The sequence below is a fragment of the Mytilus galloprovincialis genome, chromosome 11 (genome assembly GCF_965363235.1).
Source record: "Mytilus galloprovincialis chromosome 11, xbMytGall1.hap1.1, whole genome shotgun sequence".
In the NCBI taxonomy this organism is placed as follows: domain Eukaryota; kingdom Metazoa; phylum Mollusca; class Bivalvia; order Mytilida; family Mytilidae; genus Mytilus; species Mytilus galloprovincialis.
The window spans coordinates 19,839,188-19,852,994 of NC_134848.1; the positions used below are offsets into that span (position 1 = coordinate 19,839,188).

Below are 13,807 nucleotides of genomic sequence, written 5' to 3' on the forward strand. Positions count from 1 at the left end.
AATGAAAGAGGGACGAAAGATACCAGAGGGACAGTCAAACTCATAAATCGAAAAGAAACTGACAACGCCTGGAAACGTTGCATATCATCTCTTAAAACCATTCTTAACAAATAAAGATATGAAATAGTTATCAAAGGTACCAGGATTATAATTTAGTACGCCAGACGCGCGTTTCGTCTACATAAGACTCATCAGTGACGCTCGTATCAAAATATTTATAAAGCCAAACAAGTACAAAGTTGAAGAGCATTGGGGATGCAAAATTCCAAAAAGTTGTGCCAAATACGGCTAAGGTAATCTATGCCTGGGATAAGATGAAACCAATATGAAATAACTCTCAAATTCCAGTGTTTCCAAGAATGCGACCATAAACAAAAATGAGGTCAATAGGACGTTGCAGTATTTACCAAAAAATATATCAGATGAGTACAATTTAAAGTAATATACATACAGTAGCTTTTATGTGCAATAAGACGTTCATTCATTCTGTTTGTGTCGGTCAATCAGGCACAATCTCCACCACACTTGCATAAAGCTGTACATAGAAGGGCGGATTTGAAACACTTGTACTCTCCGCTACAACCTTTCTTGCATCCACTGTGAACAAGCTCTTGTAGTGAAGAGGCTGCCTCTATCAATATTGTCCAGAACGGGTTCCACATGCCGTAGTCTTGCTTCTTCCAACCATTACAAGTCTATATTGGGATGGAAGAACTGGCTGTAAAAGCAAACACTGTATCCAACCAATCAAGCTTGCTACACAGAACATTTGGCATGTTGGTAAAGTGCCTGTCGTGTTGGTGATACAGAGTCGATTGATCTACCTGTATGTTCAAAGATTACTTTTCTAGCTTCATTTACACTGTTGGTTTCACTAAATTGTCCGATGGTATACAAAAGAACAACATATCGCTCCAGCAATTGTAGAATTGAATCTCGACATACTTTATTTGGTTGGTCTATCATCTGCCTAAAAACAGCTGAGACTTCGGGGAAAGCATTCCATGTATCCTCGAGCTTTATGCTGTGTTCTTTCTTCGTCCTGTAAATGAAAATACAGTGTTGCAATCTGTAAATGCGTGGAGCATTGGTAAGATTTAATAGGACCCATAAATTATACGATGGAAATGTTTCCCGGTTGCAAATGCTATCCATATATCACCAGCTTCTATCATGTCCTTAAATACAGACAGCGATGACAATAACGTCTGTATCCGCAGTTTTGATGCTGATCTTTTATAAACCATCCCTGACTGCAACATGGATCATAAGTCTCATATCTTCGTGTTTGTACGGTTGTAGTTTTGACTTGTCTATGTGTGCCTAGTTTAAAATCACATTCTCTCCAACAGTACAGATAACTTTCTTTTGACATGGTTCAAATTTGCTGTTGATAGAAAAAAAATACGTATACAACCTACATTATTTCGATCAAACTCGCAAGCTCCGTACGGCAAAAGTTCGTCATCGCCCATGGTTCAAATATAAGGGTATAACTGGAAAAGCCCCTACTGAAATCATTTTTGGGAGTTAGACACATTCGGCAAATTGCTATGGTTCAAAGTTGCGGTTGAAAACAAATACGTCTACAAACTACATCATTTCGGTAAGACTTATCAGCTGCGTACGGCAAAGTTCGCCACTGGACATGGTTCAAATGAAAGGGTATAACTACTAAAATTAGTTTTTGGTAGTTACCCCCTTTCGGGAATTGCTATGGTTCAAATTTGCTGTTAAGACTCGCCAATTCCGTACTGCAAAATTCGCCTCTAGACATGGTTAAAATTAAAGGGTATTATTGGGGTAAAAACCTACTGAGTAGGTGTAAGGCCCAATAGGTAGCAATACACAGTTAGAAGTTTAGTTTCGCATTATGGCCCCTGTGAATTTTTTAAATATGAAAGTTTTTGTACAATAAAATTGATTTTTAGATAATTGAAGAATAATACAGCCTTCTTAGTGGGTTTAAATAAACATTTAGATTTTGCGCTCGATCTTTTCAATTCAATTTTATGGAAAAACGAGCAGAAATGCATATGATTTTTTTGGACCACTTGATAGATATAAGCCTATGGATTCAGGAAAGGTATCACTGTAATTGATTGAAATTTTCCTTTAGACCAAGTTTTGGAGACTTTTGTGACATGTTCACCCCCTTTTTTGCTATGTTTTGTATATAAGAAATGCAGATTGTTGCCATGGTTACACCCAAAAGGGATTATATCTCACCCTTATGACCATTATAAATCAAATCTATGGAAGATTCTCTTTCTATAAGTATATACATGCATAACACACATATAAAGCATTCTTTGTTAGACAGTAGGGGAAAGAGGGTGTTTAAAAATTATGAGTGTCAATTTTAAGCTTTTTTCCTAACTGTGTATTGCTACCATAACTACTTAAATTAGTTTTTGATAGTTATCCCCTTTCGGGAATTGCTATAAAATTGCTGTTACGGAAAGAAAAGATACGTATACAATCTACATTATTTCGGTAAGACTCGCCAGCTCCGTACGGCAAAATTTGCCACCGGACATGGTTCAAATGAAAAGATATAACAGGGGGAAGGTCCCACTGAAATGATTTTATTGGAGCTATGGCCATTCGGGAATTATTATGGTTCAAAGTTGATATAAAGAAAGAAAATACGTAAACAACCTATAGTATTTCGATAAGACTCAACAGCTCCGTACGGCAAAGTTTGCCATCGGACATTTTTTTAAATGAACGGGTATTACTGGGATAAGGGCCTACTGATATGTCTTTTTGGGAGTTAGGTCCATTCGGGAATTGCTATGGCTCAAAATTGATGTTAAGCAACAAAGAAAACCCGTATACAACCTACATTATTTCGGTAAGACTCGCCAGCTCCGTATGCCAAAGTATGTCACTGGACACGTTTCAAATAAAGGGGTACAACTGGGGAAAGGCACCAATGAAATGGTTTTTCGGAAGTTAGGCCCATTCGGGAATTCCTAGGGATCAAAGTTGCTGGTAAGAAAAAAATACGTATGCAACCTACATTATTTCGATATGACTCGCCAGCTTTGTACGCCAAAGTAGCCCACTGGACATTGTTGAAATGAAAGGGTATAACAGGGGGAAAGCACCTGCTGAAATCATTTAAAATTGGGAGTAAGGCCCATTCGGGAATTGATATTGTTCAAAGTTGCTATTAGGAAAAAAATACGTCTACAAACTACATTATTTCGGCAAGACTTATCAGCTCCGTACGGCAAAGTTTGCTATCGGACATTTATCAATTGAAAGGGTATAACTGGGGAAATCCCCTACTGAAATCATGGATCAAAGTTGCTATTAAGAAAAAAATACGTATACAACCTACATTATTTCGATAAGCCTCGCCAGCTCCGTACGCCGAAGTTGGCCACTGGACGTGGTTCAAAAGAAGGGGTATAACTGGGGAAAGCCATCACTGAAATGATTTATCGGATGTTAGGCCAATTCGGGAATTGCTATGGATCAAAATTGCTGGTAAGAAAAAAAAAGCTACGTATACAACCTACATTATTTCGGTATGACTCGCCAGTTCCGTACGTCAAAGTTTGTCACTGGACATGGTTCAAATGAAAGGGTATGAATGGGGAAAAGCCCCACTGATTTTTTTAAGGAATTAGGCTCATTCGTGAATTTCTATTGATCAAAGTTGCCGTTCAGAAAAGAAAAAAAGATATATAAACAACATATTTTTTTCAGTAAGACTCGCCATTTACGTAGGGCTAGGTTCGCCACCGGACGTGGTTCATATGAAAGGGAATAACAAGGGGAAGGCCCCACTGAAATGATTTTATTGGAGTTAGGTCCATTCGGGAATTGCTATGTGTGTCAAAGTTAATATTAAGAAAAAAAATACGTATACAACGTACTTTATTTCGGTAAAACTCGCGAGCTCCGTACGGCATAAATCGCCACTAAACATGATTCAAATGAACAGGTATAACTGGGAGAAAGCCTTACTGAAATGATTTTTTTGGTAGTTAGGCCCATTCGGGAATTTCTATGGTTCAAAGTTGTTCAGAAAATAAAAATACATATACAACCTACATTATTTCGGTAAGATTCGCCAGCTCCGTCCGCAACAGTTCGCCACCCGCCATGGTGCAAATGAGATATAAAATGGGCTAGGGGAAGACGTCGCTGAAATGAGTTTTGGGGAGTTAGGCCTATTCGGGAATGGCTATGGTTCAAAGTTGCTGTTAAGTGGGGAAAAATACGTATAAAACCTACATTATTTCGGTAATACTCTCCAGCTCAATACGGCAAATTTCGCCACAGGACTTGGTTCAAAGGAGAGGGTACAACTTGGGGACAACCCCACTGAAATGATTATTTGGGAGTTAGACCCATTGGGAAATTAATATGGTTCAAAGTTGCTGTTAAGATTGAAAAAATTGTATACAACCTATTAATTTCGGTATGACTCGCAAGCTCCGTACAGCAAAGTTCACCAGTGGACATGGTTCAAATGAACGGGTATTACTGGGAGAAGGGCCTATACTGAAATGTTTTTTAAGTTGGGAGTTAGGCCCATTCGGGAATTGCTATGGTTCAAAATTACTGTTAAGCAAAAAAAACCGTATACAATCTACATTATTTCGGTAAGACTCGCCGGCTCCGTACCCCAAAGTTTTTTTTTGTAATGTGTTTATTGGCAAAGAATGAGAGTTAGCTTATAAAATCATTCTATTAGTAGGAGCCAGGGGTTCCAGCAGGTGTACGCTCTTTGCAATGGTTTATTTTTATAAAATATTATTTTTTCAATGAACAAATTTTCTTTAAGGTAATTTTTTAAGGCTACACTATTTACTTGTCCACATTGCATTTTTGTTTTGTATATATAATATTTGGTTAATAGTATTATGAGATTTCTTATGTAGTTTTTTTCTGTTTTTTCTAATATCCCAAATAAGACAATATCTAAATTAAGTGGTAGTTCAATTTGGACTTTTGCAAATATCCATTTATTAAGTTCTTCCCAAACATCAAAAACTTTTGGGCATGTCCAGAATATGTGTTCAATAGTTTCTATTGAGTCTGAACAGAAAGTGCATTTATTGTTTTGTGAGATTTTAATTTTGTAGAGAAATTTATTTGTTCCCAAAATTCTGTGATTAATCCTGTATTGGAGCCACTGTAATTTTGAGTTTTTAGTAATGTAAAATGGAAGTCTGTATATTTTATTCCAAATAATATTATGTCTATTTAGGATTAAAGACCACTTTTCCTGTGATGTGATATTGGTTATTTTTTTATTTAAAACATTATACATGTCTTTTGATCCTTTTGTAGATTTCATAAATATAGAAATAGTAGTTGGTATAATTGGCCCATAAGGCTTCATAAGCTGATTATTTTTAATATTAAGACTTTTCATATAGAAATAAACAGCTGACATTACTCCTTGAAATATAAGAAAGTTGGTATCAACATCATATGTTTTTTTTAAATTCCTGCCAATTCATTAAATGTCCATCATTATCAATTAAATCATTTATTAGCCAGACACCCTTTTCAGTCCATTTTTTATACAGAGGGGTTTGATTACCAATTTTAATTTCTTTATTATTCCAAAGATTAGATGCGATAAAATCATATTCGTTCTTAATAGCTACTTTGGTTTGTAGTTCAGTCCAAGCATTAAAAACCTCCAGCCAAAAAGGATTTTTAACTTGTGTTCTTGGACCTACCAAGAATAATTCATTTAATTCAATTTTTTCAGTACAAGTTAGTAATTTACAATAGTTATTAGTTTGTTTGATTATTCTTCTTATCCAAGTTAGTTTTAATCCTTTGATGTATTGTTTTAGATTTAACATGTTAAGTCCACCCAGTTCATATATTTGAGCAATTGTTTCCCTTTTAATTTTGTCTGGTTTACCATCCCAAATAAAATCAAATAATTTTTTTATGAATTGATTTAGTAATCCATTATTAAGATTTGGTAAAGTTAAAAATAGGTGATTGAGCTTTGAAATTATAAGACTTTTAATTATTGTAATTTTTCCAATTGGGGATAAGTATTTGTTAGACCAGCTTTTCATTGTTCTTTCTATCTCTTAAAATTTGGGTTCAAAATTTAGTGTTTCCATTTCTTGTAAGTCTACTGAATATTTAATACCCAAGAGCGTAAATCTGTTGGAACCCCACTCCAATCCCCACTTTACACACATTGTATCTTGGCTATATTTCTTTTTCCCAATCCAGACTACCTTTGTTTTCTCTAAATTCATCTTGAGACCAGACCATTCAGCATATAGTTCTAAAACACAAAGAGATGCATCTAAGGATTCTGGTGAACCATCTAAAATAAGTGTGGTGTCATCAGCATATTGTGTTATCAAAAATTCAGAGTCTTCAATAGTAATACCTTTTATGTTTTCGTTTTTCTTAGTAATATTCCTAAAATTTCTGCACATAACAAGAAAATGTAAGGAGATAAAGGATCCCCTTGTCTGCAACCTCTTTCAATTGTAAAAAAATCTGATAGAAAATTATTCTGCGTTATTGCTGATTTAGTATTTGTAAAAAAAGTTTTAACCCAATGTTTTATGGAATTTCCAAAGTTGAAAAAGTCAAGAACTTGTTCTATAAAAATCCAGGATATTGTATCAAAAGCTTTTTCGAAGTCAATGAGGAGGAGAATGCCGGGGATATCATTTTCTTCAGTGTAGTGTAGTAAATCATATATTAATCTGGTGTTTTCACCAATAAATCTACCAGGTATAAATCCGGTCTGATCATTATTAATTAAAATTGTTAAAACTGACTTTATCCTTTCTGCAATGCAACTTGATGCTAATTTATATATATTATTTAAAAGACTGATTGGCCGCCAATTCTTCATGTATTGTTTTGGTTTGTCACCTTTTGGAATGCAAGTTATAATTCCTTGTTTTTGGGTAATAGACATTTCCCCTTGATTATAGCCATATTTGATTGATCTATGTATGAATTTACCTATATCAATCCAAAAAAATTTAAGAAATTCATTTGTATATCCATCTGATCCAGGGCTTTTCTCATTTTTCATTCTTTTAATTGCATCAGTCAATTCTATAAATGATATTTCCCCTTCTAACGACTCTTTCATATTTTCAGATAGTTTTGGTATATCTTTATGGGGTAAAGCATTATTCAGATTAATAGATTTTATAGTCTCATTTTTGGAATATAGATTTTTGTAATAATTTTTGGCTTCGTTTAGAATTTGTTTTTGGTTTTCAATTATATTTCCTGATTGATCAATTAATTTAGGAATTGTTTTATTGACATAATTTTTTGTCTCTAAATTTATGAAAAACTTTGACGGTTTCTCTCCTTCTTCTACCCATTGTGTTTTTGACCTTATGTATTGACCCCTCATTTTATTTTGTCTGATAATTCTAAGATCCGTTTTCTTTTTTTCTATCTGTTCCAAAATTTCATCTGTTTGGGTTATTTCTTCCAACTTGTTTATATCTTCAGCTAGCAAATGTTCTAATTTATTTGTTTTTTTCTTTTTAAATGAGGCATACGATATTGTTTTCCCCCTTATTTCAGTTAACAATGTTTCTAAAAATAATTGATCACTAATTGTGAACTCAATTTCACTAGAGTCTACTAAGTTTAGGTTTTCTCGATTATATACAAGAGAAGCATATTGTTCTTTAGTTTTATTTATTACCTCTTTTACAATATGGATATAATCTGGATCATATAAAAGAGAATTGTTAAATTTCCATAAACCCCTCCCAATTCTGAAGTTATTAAGTTTTATTTGTAAAATAATAGGCGAGTGATCTGATCTATAACTATTTTGTATCTTTAAGTCATGTACATTTGGATAAAAGCTCTGTGAAACTAAAAAAAAAATCTAGTCTGGCCTGTTTTATAGGGTTTGGTTTCCTCCAAGTATATCTTTTACTTTCTGGATATAGTTCTCTAAATGGATCAGTTAAGTTGTAAATTTCCTTTATATCTAACACTTTTTCCTTAGCTTTTGGATTATTTATATTCAAGTAATTAAAAGTATCAAGGTCTTGATTTTGCACTAAGTTATAATCTCCTGTCACAATGACAGTATGATTATCAAATTCTTCAATTATTTCGCTAACTTTATCATAAAAATCAGGACTGTCACTATTTGGACCATATAATGTAATTAAAGTGATATTGTTATCTTCAATTTTAATATTCAATCCTAATAGATTTCCATTTTGATCTTTTTTGCTTTGTAAAATCTTATATTCAAAATTATTATTAAATAAAATGGCCACTCCTCTTTGATTTGAAGAAAAGGAACTAAAGACGCATTCTCCACCCCATTGATTCTTAACAAATTGTTCATCTTTTTCAGAAAAGTGTGTATCTTGAAGACAATACATGCTACAATCTTTTGCTCTTAGATAGTCTAAAACATCTCTTCGCTTTTCAATTGAATTAAGTCCTTGGCAGTTGTATGAGACAATCTGAATAAGATTATTTTTCATTTAGAGTATAAATGACATAAACAGTTTGAAACATTATTTATATAAAATGACAGAAAAAGTCCCACAAAGTTGGCCATTGTACATGGTTCAAATGAAGGGGTATAACTGGGGAAAGGCACAACTGAAATGATTTTTCGGAAGTAAGGCCCATTCGGGAATTGCTATGGATCAAAGTTGATGGTAAGAAAAAAAAGCTACGTATACAACCTACGTTGTTTCGTTATGACACACCAGCTCCGTACACCAAAGTTGGCCACTGGGCATGGTTGAAATTAAAGAGTATAACAGGGAGAATGTCCCTACTGAAATCATTTTTGAGAGTTAAGCACATTCGGGAAATTGCTATGGTTCAAAAGTTGCTGTTAAGAGAAAAATACGTCTACAAACTACACTATTTCGGCAAGATTTATCAGCTCCGTAAGGCAAAGTTCGTCATCGGACATGGTTCAATTGAAAGGGTATAACTACTAAAATTATGTTTTGGTATGTAACCCCATTCGGGAATTGCTATGGTTCAACTTTGCTGTTAAGAAAAACAATATGTATACATTATTTCAGTAAGACTCGCCAGCTCCGTACGTCAAAATTCGCCACTGGACAAGGTTCTAATTAAAGGGTATTATTGGGGGAAGACCCTACTGAAATGATTTTTTGGGAGTTAGGCCCAATCGGGAATTGGTATATATATACTAGTATATGATTCAAAATTGCTGTTCAGAAAAAAAATATACGTAAACAACCGACAATTTTTTTGGTAACACTCGCCACCTCCGTATGGCAAAGTTTTCCTCCGGATATTGCTCAAATGAAAGGCTGTAACTGGGGGAAAGCCACACTGAATTGATTTTTTGGGAGTAAGGCCCATTCGGGAATGGCTATGGTTCAAAGTTGCTGTTACGAAAAGAATAAAATACGTATACAATCTACATTATTTCGGTCAGACTCGCCAGTAATACATAAATTCCTCTCGTTAAGATCTAAAACATTATTACATACACGATCGAATCGTACAAGTTGAGATATATGAATACCGTAAGAGGGTGACAAGGGAACGTCACTATTCTAAAAATGGATGATTAACGATAGGAATAGAAAAATCATCTCTTTTATCATAAACTTTAGTATGAAGCTTTCCGTTAAAAATATAGATATCAAGGTCGAGGAAAAGGTCATTGTTAATATTAGCTTTATTTAAAGTAAATTCAGCAGGATGAATTTCTTTAGGATACAGTACTGAAGTCGTCATTATTGAGAGCCAAAATATCATCCAAATTTTTTTAAAAGTATTGTTAAATTTGTGTATCAGATGTTGTTTCGATGTTGTCTTGCTGATTTTTGTCATAAATTGTAACTCATAGCAATACAAAAAAAGGTCCGCAATAAGTGGTGCACAGTTAATCCCCATTGGAATTCCGATCACCTGACGCTATACGGAATCTCCAAAGCGAACAAAAATGTTATCTAATAAAAATTCAAGGGCAGATATAGTATCAAAGAATGTCCAATTGACATAGTTTTTTTTGTTTATTGCTACTAAAAAATGACCTAAAAGAGTTTGAACATATATATTCACATTCTGACTTTTCAAATGCCCATTTAATTAGGTGTGTGAATTTTTTCTTAATGAGAATGTGAGGCAATGTGGTATATAGGGTAGAAAAATCAAAACTTTGAAAAGATTCAAAATCACCAATATATGCATGCAATTTATCAAGTACTTCCAACGAGTTCTTGACACTCCAAAAGTAATTAATTCCACTATTTTCGAAGGCCTTATTTGAACAATCTATTATCAGGTTTTTGATTGTACCAAGTGTACTGGTAAGAATAATAGACACTTTAGTAGTGGAACAATGGCTTGAAGACGAAATAAATCTATATTTGTAAGGTGTTTTGTGTAGCTTCGGGGGCCAATACATAGTTGGGACTTTGATTGTTATTTTATGTTGTCTTGACTTTTATGTACTATTGTTTGTCTTTTTATCGTTTAAATTTTTTGTCTTTTGAAATGACATTGTTTTCCAACTGATGATTTTGAGTATCCCTTTTATATCTTTCGCCTCTTTTTTAAAGATTGATTTTTTTTTCATGTTTCATGTTGATTTCATTGCACGTTGATTTGGAATCTGATGGTGCTTGAATTGGTTTAGAGAAAAATGCCCAAACCAGTTACTTTAGAATATGTTTAAAAGGAGATGTTAAGTTGGCCAAACAATCGACAAAAAAATAAACTTTATAGAAATATTAAAAAAAAAACCAAGATCTATCAATTATTTTAACTTTATATAATTTTCACACCTTTTAACGGACCCATGAAATCATCAATTTTCATAGATGGTGTAACATAAAAAGGCAATTTAAGCTACTCATCTTGTATTCCAATTTGAATATTCATAGTAGATTCCTGAAGTAGATTCAAAGTTTGACAGATATCGTAATGAAGAAATATATAATATACCATTTGATTAAAAAGTAAATTTCATCATTTTTATCTTCAATTACGAAGAAAACATTACAATTGCTAGTGTGCTTAAGGTAGATTCATGGTATACCACCATCTTGGATTGAACAATCACAGTTAACAATCGGTCTAGTTATTTGCCTAAATCTGCAAATTTGGAGACAGATTTGCAATATAATGGTTAGACTGTTCAATAATATAAAGAAAACTTGGCAATTTATTGTATAATTCAAAATATTTAAACAAATGTAATTTTTTTTGCTTTTAAAATCATTTTTTTCAAACGAGCTATTTAAGGGAAGATAACTCTTTTAGTAAAAAATTTATACTGGACAGATAGGGATTTTTCTTCTTTTTACTTGTAGCAAGAAAACGAGTTCGGTGACATAATTTTTTCATTTTATTTTCTTAAAACATATTACAAAACCTATCTTTTCACAATTCATTTCAAAATTCTATCTCATAGATTTTTTTTTTATGCACACAAATGAGTTTTTCCATGAACAATCTAATCAAATTTAGGCAATTTTGAACGACTCATAGCTTGAAAAATAGCACGGTGACCCCTACTTTTTATTATATTTTTGAAAAGAGTATATTACAATCTTTATTCTGGCTAAGTATAAGAAAATTCTGTCTCAAAAAATATTTACGTATGATCTACCTTAAACAGTTCCTTTAATTTATTTGGATCGAAATATTTTCCCTCCAAAATTCATGTATACGCCCATGTGTTTTGACGTTAACGAAGCAGCATACAATCAAGATTGAGATGAATAAAAATTATTTTCCGGAATTTTTGCACTACCTTATCGGAGTTTGATTTGTAATTAAATTTGCGCTGGTTTCCGGACTATTGAGAAACTACAGGTGCATCAAATATATTTACCTGGCGACCAGTCGTCTCGCGAGATGCCACATAATCGTCAAATTTTAGTCGTGTTAGATTGCTGATAAGATATTTATTTATGTACAAACCATAATGTTGACCAGGATTTGTTACAGGTAATAGATTTATGAACAAATAATTCCTATATGTATGATATGAAGCGTCAAATATTAATAGGCACCGTTCTACCACTTACAGGGTATTCACTATGATCCACTATCACTGAGTATGCTCGACTGAGTATATTTTATAGTTTTATATTTATGAATGTTTCATTGAAACTGGACACACATGTTGTTGATAGATGCGGAACCGTAGTGCTTATGCTCATTTTGATATTTTGAACAAAATTGATAATGGTGTCAGACCACCAATTAAAAATCCCTATCTGTTCAACCAAATTTTGCAATTTTCACAGCTTTCTAAATATTTTACCTTAAGTTTAACTTCAAGGAAACCAGCTATATCCTGAATTGTACATGTATCACCTTTCTACATGCCAATTTTCAACCAATGTTTAAAGTCTTATAACAAATTTCTGATCTTGAAAACACAGGTACTACCAAAATAACTCCTGGTTTTCTGAAAATCTTAAATTAGTGTACTATGTAGGTTATTAATCCTGAATTTTTAACACAAACTCATAGACAAGTGAATTTTGGCTCAAAATAGTCTAAATATATTTCCCTTTCATCAAAAATTTCATTTCTGCAAATTTGTTGGTTAGTTTAAGTAAACAATGACATGAAATGCACTATTTTGTGTCAGAGTAGGACTACTTTTACATACGTTCTAAATTGGAGGGAGTAATTGGTGGTCTTGACACCTAAAGTTCTCCAAATTATAAAAACATATCATAATCATATAGATCATGAATACTAAGCTGTTAGTAGCCGTTTCTGTTCCTAGGCTAACAAATGTATCACCCTTTCAAGATTGTATTTTCGTGCTACTGAGAATGCATTGTTACATCAAAATGTCCATTGAAAAAGCACAGTACGAATTCATATGATGTACGGAAACACATTATATATTGATCTGACCATATAAACATGACCAGAAAAAGAATCGTAACATGAGATTCATAAGTTAACTTGTAGGCTCTAGTTTAGGCTGAGTCTGCATTAGCTATACAATAGAGCAATACACCTTATCGCTTTTTTGTCCAACCTTAAAAAAAAACAACGTCCTGTTTGGAAGGTTCCAAAACTAAGGTCATTAGACAAAATGTTAGAAATGAGCTGAGAGAGGAAAAATTTAGAAAGTGATCACTAGGAAACTTTGATAGATTATGACATGTATGATGCACTTTTTTTCAAACTCAAATTAAAGTAAAAAAAAAATTGATTTGAAGTGTTTACGATGACTTAAATACATGTAGGTTTGTTCTTTAATAAAAACAAAACATTTAAAGGAGTACATGTACAAATGTAAGTCTGGTAATGGCAGATTTAGCCTAAAACTTCAAGTTCATATGACAATGTATGATGAAAGATTTTGGACACTTTTTAAACATTTAAGTGTCTACTTTAGTAGATTCAATTAGCATGATTAGTTAATATGAAAGATTAGAACTAATTTTATCATTAAAGATGCTCAAATCCAAGCTTAATATTAAAAATCTATCAAATATGCCATAATATGTCACTTTTCATATGTTTTTTGGTCAAAAATGAAAGTGGCAGCATCTGTGTTCATCCTCAACCTTTATGTATGTTATGTATTATCATCAAATACAACTTACATTTTAATATCAAGAATGAACACAAATGTGGCCAATTCCATTTTAGACGGAAATGCTAAAATTTGATGAAAAATTCTGAAATTTAAGAACTTACCTGGAATGAAATTAATAAATGCCGATTAGGTGTTTTGGAACATATTGAATGTAGCAGCAACCAGAGTATAAATCTCAGCAAGTGAAAATTATACCATAGTTATTTTCACAATTATACAATGGTTTAA

General features: G+C 32.9%; 1 protein-coding gene across 2 annotated transcripts in view; it reads left to right on the forward strand.

The window, feature by feature from the left end:
• Nucleotides 1-11,807: 11,807 nt before the first annotated feature.
• Nucleotides 11,808-13,807, forward strand: part of LOC143051832 (alpha-1,3-mannosyl-glycoprotein 2-beta-N-acetylglucosaminyltransferase-like) — a 39,399-nt gene continuing 37,399 nt past the window's right edge. For both annotated transcript variants that reach the window (XM_076224807.1, XM_076224809.1), the window contains exon 1: nucleotides 11,808-11,958. The gene's annotated coding sequence lies outside the window, so the exon portion shown is untranslated. The remainder of the gene's footprint in view (nucleotides 11,959-13,807) is intronic.